Here is an 8,599-nt window from a genome sequence, read left to right on the forward strand (position 1 = left end):
CGGCGTAGTGCAAATGGGATGCGCTACGCCGGCATAAAGATATGCGGATCTATGTGAATCTGGCCATATAACTTTCACATAGCCCCAATACTATACACCGATAACGTTTTACCAAAACAATGTAGCAGTATACATTTTGGCCAAAATTTATGAAGAAAAAATTACTAATTTGCAAAATTGCAACCAAAAACAAAGAAAAATGTGTTTCTTTTCAAAATGTATATGTTTATGTAATAATAATGATTATCATAGATGGTATTTTCCAAAACAATAATCACCAATATCAGCATCAATTTCCGCAATAATAACCTCCAGCATTAGTGTCAGTTTCTGCAATAATAACCTCATGTGTGTCAGTAGCAGGGAAAATAACTAGGGCTGTGGAACTTAAAGATTAATTCCACGATTAATCTTTAATTTTTTTGATCGATCAAAATTCTTTTGATTGGTACTAGTGGTGCAATGGATCGTAAATGATCCATTATCCGAACGAGTCACCATATGCGGATCGGCACACCACGTGATCCACGGAGCTCCTCTGCTGCCTCGGCCATAGGAAAAGCCGCGGCTTCGGCCTAGCTCGCGGAGCGGGCGGTCATCTTGGTCCACCCAGCGGCGGCCTAGGTGAGCCTAGAGTGGCGCGCTGATGTCATCACCCGGCCTCAACTGCTCGCATTCGGGGGGCTTCTCTGGTAAGACTAAGCAAGCACTAATTTTCCTATACAGTGGGGGAGATGTCTGTGGATATTCCAGTGGGGAGATGTCTGTGGATATTCCAGTGGGGGAGATGTCTGTGGATATTACAGTGGGGGAGATGTCTGTGGATATTACAGTGGGGGAGATGTCTGTGGATATTACAGTGGGGGGAGATGTCTGTGGATATTACAGTGGGGGGAGATGTCTGTGGATATTACAGTGGGGGGAGATGTCTGTGGATATTACAGTGGGGGAGATGTCTGTGGATATTACAGTGGGGGAGATGTCTGTGGATATTACAGTGGGGGAGATGTCTGTGGATATTACAGTGGGGGAGATGTCTGTGGATATTACAGTGGGGGAGATGTCTGTGGATATTACAGTGGGGGGAGATGTCTGTGGATATTACAGTGGGGGGAGATGTCTGTGGATATTACAGTGGGGGAGATGTCTGTGGATATTACAGTGGGGGGAGATTGTGGATATTACAGTGGGGGAGATGTCTGTGGATATTACAGTGGGGGGAGATTGTGGATATTACAGTGGGGGAGATGTCTGTGGATATTACAGTGGGGGGAGATTGTGGATATTACAGTGGGGGAGATGTCTGTGGATATTACAGTGGGGGAGATGTCTGTGGATATTACAGTGGGGGAGATGTGGACCATAATACAGTGGGGAGATGTCTGTGGATATTCCAGTGGGGAGATGTCTGTGGATATTACAGTGGGGGGAGATTGTGGATATTACAGTGGGGGAGATGTCTGTGGATATTACAGTGGGGGAGATGTGGACCATAATACAGTGGGGAGATGTCTGTGGATATTACAGTGGGGGAGATGTCTGTGGATATTACAGTGGGGGAGATGTCTGTGGATATTACAGTGGGGGAGATGTCTGTGGATATTACAGTGGGGGAGATGTGGACCATAATACAGTGGGGAGATGTCTGTGGATATTCCAGTGGGGGAGATGTCTGTAGATATTACAGTGGGGGAGATGTCTGTAGATATTACAGTGGGGACTATATATGGTGGTGATCCGAAAAATTTACGTGTGTTATAATTAATTGAAATTAGTCGATTAAAAAAAACGAATAATCAAACACGAAAATTTTAATCAGTAACAGCCCTAAAAGTAACCCCCAGCATTGGTGTCAGTAGCAGGGAAAATTATCCCCAGCATAGGTGGTTAGAACCGTGTTTCCCCTGAAAATAAGCCCTACCCCAAATATAAGACCTAGCGTGATTATTGGGGAAGGCTGCAATATAAGCCCTACTCTGAAAATAAGCCCTAGTAAAGTACATGAAAAAACTGTGGTCTGTTTTGTAGGACAATCGTACTGGTATGGAGTGCAGTGTCTCCCCTTGTGACTGTATCATAAAATACTTTATTAGCAGCCGCCGCTGTCCCGCCAGAGGTTTTCTTCTCTCCTCCTTGCTGACATCTGCGGCCCCTCCCTCTTCAGTGCACGCAGCGGGCTGACGTCAGCAGGGATCTCGGGTCTTCCCCCCTCTCTTCTCCTCCCAGCTGACATCTGTGGCCTCTTCAGTGCACGGAGCGGGCCGACATCAGCAGGGATTTCAGCACGGAGAAGAGCAGATCAAGTGAGCAACCAGGGGAGCTGTAAAAAGGTATTCTCCATGAGACATTTGCAATGGGAGACACACTGCACCTTATACCAGTGTGATCCTTTTATAAAACCGATTACGTAAATTTTAAAAAGGACTTAAACCAGGATGTTTTTAAAACGATGTTGAAAATTTACTCCTGACCTGACAGGGAGAGAGAGAACACAGGGGACACAGGAACTTTAAAAAAATAAATAAATATTGTTTTATTCCAGGATTTTTAGAACATACTGTAGAGAGGGGTAAATTACACAGCACAAGCACTGTGCTTTAAAGGAACAGGATTTTTTTATGGTTACATCTACTTTAAGATTTTCATTGTACATACCGTATATAAATAAGTCCTACCCCGAATATAAGCCCTAGTGTGTTTTTTGTAGACAAAATAGAAGACCCGGTCTTATTTTCGGGGAAACACGGTAGCATTATACTTTCTAAACCCCTTTTCATTGGCAGATTCTAAAAGCTCCTTCCCAACGCCACTTATGCTGACCAACCTGTGTTAAATACAAAAATAATGTACTTTATATACTTACCTATTTGTAGTTCACTCAGGTCCGGTTATGTGATCTTCCCTGTGTCAGCCAGCAGTGGCTGCAGGGCAAAGGAAAGAACACTCCAACAACTGCTGGTAACGCCTGAGTGCTGATGTTACCCATAGATGTCCATGTCCCAGATGTTGCCAGCGATCCCTCCTCTCCATTAAATATGCTGCTGGCTCACACTGGGGAGATCACATGACCAGACTGGAGCAGCCTGAAAATAAGTTAGTCAGCATAGGAATTAGGAAGGGAAGGGACATTTCTTATGCCGCGTACACACCATCACTTTATGTGATGAAAAAAAACCGACGTTTTGAAAAACGTAAATTAAAATGACCGTGTGTGGGGGAAAACGTTGTTTTATGTCTTGTGAAAAACGACAAAAAAAATTGAAGCATGCTTTAATTTTTGGTGTCGTTTTTCAAAACGTCGTTTTTTGTGTCAATTAAAATGATAGTGGGCCAGATTCAGATAGATTATGCGGATCTAAAGATCCGCTAATCTATCTGATTTACGATCCGCCTGTGCAATTTTGCGAGGCTAGTGCAGTATTCACAAAGCACTTACCTCGAAACTTGCATCGGCGGATCGTAACTCCCCCGGCGGAATTCAAATTCCGCGCCTAGGGGGAGTGTACTATTTAAATCAGGCGCGTCCCCGCGCCGATATAAATGCGCATGCGCCGCCGGCTAAATTTCCCGGCGTGCATTGCTCACACTGACGTCGCTAGGACGTCAGTGGTTTCGGCGTTATGGTAACTTGCGTCGGGAAGAATTCTGAATCGGCGTACGCAAACGGCGTTAACATTTAAAACTCTGCGCGGGAACGACGGCCATACTAAACATAGGAAACGCTGCAGGGTAACTATCCGCCGGAAAAAGCCGAACGCAAACGACGTGAAAAAAAAGCGACGGGCGGGCGTTTGTTACTGAATCAGCGGTTCTCCTCATTTGCATATCCGACGCGTAAAAAACTGAGGCGACACTTAGCGGCCGGCGGGAGATTGCAGCCTAAGATCCGACGGTGTAAGTCACTTACACCAGTCGGATCTAAGGGAGATCTATGCGTAACCTGATTCTTATGAATCAGTCGCATAGATCCGACCGTCGGATCTCAGAGATACGACGGCGTATCAGGAGATACATCGTCGTATCTCTTTGTGAATCTGGCCCAGTGTGTGGGCAAAACGACGTCTAAAACAACGTTTTTAAACCCACGCATGCTCAGAAGCAAGTAATGAAGCTAGCTTCAATGGAAAAGAGTGCTGAACGTAACCGCGCTTTGCTAGAGCATTTTGAAAAAACGATGGTGTGTAGGCAACGTCGTTTTTGAAAATGAAGTTTCAAAAGCGTCGTTTTATTTCATGATTTAAAACGTCGTTTTTTTTTTCAAGTGATGGTGTGTACGAGGCATAAGGCTAGTTGGGTTTATGCTGTAATTCTACTTTAATATTTTTGCAATGATGATCAGTGTGGTGATGCCATTTAGATATCCTCCCCATTGGTGACCAGCGGCATTTAGTGAATCCCTCCCCATTGTTAGTCAGTGACATTTAGATATCCTTCCCATTTTTAGTCAGCAGCATTTAGATATCCCTCCACCATTGTTGGTCAGTGGCAATATTAATTAACCACTGTCAGGGCTGAGCTCAGCCCTTTCTTCTCTGAGCTGGCTGCTCAGCTGTGGGCTAATTGTCAGCTCCTTTCTCTCCATAGTGACTCACCGGTTGATGATATCCTGCTCGTCAGTCCTGGTTACTTAAGCCGTCCAGTCCAGATCCTCTCTGCTTTCGCCTTGGTCACATCTCTAGAGACGCTTTCCTGTGTTCCGGTAAAGACTTGGCTGATGTTCCTTCTGGCTCCTGATCCTGCTTGCTGTTCTACCACGCTGGTCTCTGGTTCCCTGATGTTTTGGCTTGTCTGACTAACCGTTTCGTTTCCTGAACTCTGACTATGTTTTGAGTATGTTTACTCTGTTTACCTTTTTTATTATTATTAAACAAGTGTGATTTAACTGTATTTCTGTGTCGGTCTGATTCTTGGTTTTTGACAACCCCTTTATGCAGTGATATTAAGGGGGTTAACTCTGGCCACTAATGCAGCACAAAGGGGTTAATTGTCACAGCCACAGCCACTGATCACTAATACATTCGCCCCCATCACTAACCCCTCCCCCCACACTCCCTAAGGTGATAACCAGTCCAGTTCCCAGTAAAGATGGTGACGGAGTCGCTGTAAATGAACAGAACTTTACACTTACTACTTCTCCTCCTCCTCTGCCTTCTACTTGTATTGCGCAGTCCTTTATACCTTCTCCTCTGTGGTACCACTATCTCTGTCCCCGCCTCTAAATGATGTCATGTCACAGGGCGGGACTAGAAATCATTTATTGGGCGAGGATCCCTCCACCTGACAGAGTATGTATGTCTTCCAGTAGTGCCGGTGACTTGTCCTCAATGTTCCCCTATGGGGGAAGTTCCTCCACCGACTGCGCAGGCGCAAACTTCCCGACGGAAATCCCCGAACCTCGCCCGGCATCCAGGCTCATTCTTTAACATCCCCGTGGATTGGAGGATGTTAAAAAAAGAGCCAGGAGGCCGAGCGAGCGAAGCGAGCCGTCCGAGCGCAGCGAGGACGTGAGGCCGACTGGCCACTTACCTCAAAATCCACGTCGCCCTGGATGCCGGCCGCCGTTCAGGGATTTCCGTCAGCAAGTTTGCACCTGCGCAGTGCTTGAAGGAACTTTCCCGAAGGCTGGAACCATCTCAGCGCATCAGTTTGCGCATGCGCTGGAACTTCCATGATACATGGAACCAGCACGTCAGATCACCGGCCGGGTGAAGGAGGAGCTCAGGGACCAATCCATCACTCAGCTCCCCACGGCAGCTCTGCAAGAGCAATGTGTGTGCCGAGTGTGTTGTGGGCCACAGCCACAAACAGTGCACTGTCTGCTGTGTATTTTTATCCAATGATCACCTTCCCTCAGGATGGCTTTTGCAAGCACTGCAGTGTGTGATCACTGCACTCCACCTGTGGCCCTCTCTAGGGAATTGTTGGGTCCTGGGCTCCTGCCCCTTCCACCCCACCTTGTCTAGGCCCTGACCGAGCATAAAGTGTAAGGGTCAGGACTCATAATATTGGTATTCAGTAATCAGAGGAAGATTAATTTTTTACATGAGACAAGTTGCAGAGATCCCACACCGCTGCCTCCCATCTCCTGAGACTGCACTCGGTGACTTGGGTCTGAGACTATACAGACATATCCCTCCACCCAAAACAGCCAGCAAATAACAGAGCAAGTAATCCTGGGAGAATTGTTCTGTCAGAGATCATGCTAGACCCGGGCATGGGGCAGAAGTCCCAGAAGTCCCAAAGTACATACCCCAGGTGAACATTTTGCTGCCAGCTGATCCCCAGAATCTCCATAAATCCAGTCTAGAGACATAAATTGTGTCTGCAGCACAGAGAAGGAAGATTATCCGAGAGAAATACAGGAATACAGGACGGGGAACACAGCTCAGCAAAGTGACCAGGGGATTACAGGCTGATATCACCCAGTCCCCGCCCTACTCTGGACCAATCAGTGAGCAGTATGGGTGGAGGAATGTATTTAGTGTTAATGACCCACCTGTGCTGATCTCTGTAGGAGTGTCCTCCTCTATAAATGTCCCCGTTATTCCATCCTCCTCCATAGACTGCTGATCATCCCTCACATACCTCTCTTCTTCTTCTTCTGATTTCACCTCAAATTCTATATCGATTGGATCTCCACTCTACATCAAGAAAATGAGAGAGAATATCATCTATAAACTTTACTATTGTGACATCACATAAAAAATCCACACCTCATCTCTACAAGTCCATGTTCTAGATGATCCATCCCACCAACCTTGTAACAGTGAGGGATAGTGTGACCTTCCTGTGGTGAATCCCGGGAATACAGAGGACAGGGACATCTCTCTGGTGGGTTCCTGGTATTAGGTGGCTCCATCATATCCTTGTGTCCTTCTGATAACTCCTCCATCACCCCATACTCCTCATCCTCCTCTTTATACTCTTCTTTTACATCAATATTATCATCCCCAAGGTTTCCACTCTGAATATAGAATAAAACATTCATTGTAACAAACATGCTGTGTATAAATCATAACCACCAATAATTGTTCCTCATCTACCTGATGAAGGTGGGGGATGGTGTGACCTTCCTGTGTGGAATCCCGGGAATACAGAGGACGGGGACATCTCTCTGGTGGGTTCCCATTACTGGATCCATCTGTAGGAAACACACACACTGACTGAATACATTGTTTCTATGTGTTTTATCAGATGATGGGGGATCTAGGTGGAGCCTCCGTACTGCTCTCTCCTTTACAATAAAGTCTCCTTTTACCCGGTGATGTGAGGGGCGGCTGATTGTCCATCATGACGTCCTTGTAAAGATCCTTGTGTCCTTCTAAATACTCCCACTCCTCCATGGAGAAATAGACAGTGACATCCTGACACCTTATAGGAACCTGACACACACAATGATACAGTCACCATCCAGACACATCCCTTGTCTGTTACTGAATAATGTCCCAGAATTCCCGGCACCGCTCACCTCTCCTCCATCATCTCTCTGGTGACTTCTAGAATCTTCTTTGTATTTCTCTATTCTATCAGGGAGGGAGGTGGAGGCAATGTGATGGTCATATGTTCTTCAGACTTCACTGGAGGAAAATTCTAGATCTGAAAACAAATAGTAAAATCAAGTGATATTCCCAGAATCCTCCTCCCTGTTCTGTTTTTCACTTTAGGCTGAGGTATGATTTACCAAACAGGACTCCCGCACTACGCAAGGTAGAATCTTCTTGCAGGTATTCTGACGTCATTACAAACAACATGGGGCCAACAGTCCCACTTTGTAAGTGAAGATGCCAAGGCTCCGCCCACATCCTAAGAGCGTCAGAAAAAAAGGCAGATGGAGGGACATTGGGATGAGGAGCTGTGAGGTCAGTGTGATGTCATAGGACATATAGACTCTGGATGGAGGGACATTTGGATGGGGAGATTTGAGGGGTCCTCTATATGAGGCTCCAATGCAAACCAAATCATTGTTCCTGGGTGTGTCCTACCTCTCCTAAACTGAAAAGTGAATTTTGACCTTTACCATACAGAAATCTGTCAGGAATCTGTGAAAGTAATCTCTCATGTGATCAGGTGACGTGCGGAGGAATGGAGTGTACACACCAGACAATTTTCTCCAGAGCTCCTAATGGTGGGGATGGATTTTGCTGTGTGCTGGGGCCAAGTTTCCACCCCCCAGGGTCACTGCCGGTGTGGAGAAAAGCTGTGTAAGAGGATATGGAGGAGAGATGAGGAGGAGATCCAGGAATCAGGATAAAGGTCAGGACAAGCAACAGACGAGCGCATCCAAGAGATGAAGCCGGGGTCACTACACAGAAAATCAATCCAAGGAAACAACAGGCAGGACGAGGAATAGCAAGAAGGAGCTCAGAGACAAATGAGAATATTTCTCAGCCAATGGGAGAATATCTCAGCATGAATTAAATTGGTTCTAAAGGCTCAATATTTCTTACCTTCATTCTATGCATGATGGTAAATAACCTTCTGTGTGCAGCAGCCCCCCTTATACTCACATGAGCCCATCATGAATCAGCGATGTGCAGCTGTCAATCACAGCCAGTGTGCTAATGAGGAGAGAGGGAGGGTTGGGCTGAGCTGCGGCTTT

The sequence above is a fragment of the Rana temporaria genome, chromosome 4 (assembly GCF_905171775.1).
Source record: "Rana temporaria chromosome 4, aRanTem1.1, whole genome shotgun sequence".
NCBI lineage: Eukaryota > Metazoa > Chordata > Amphibia > Anura > Ranidae > Rana > Rana temporaria.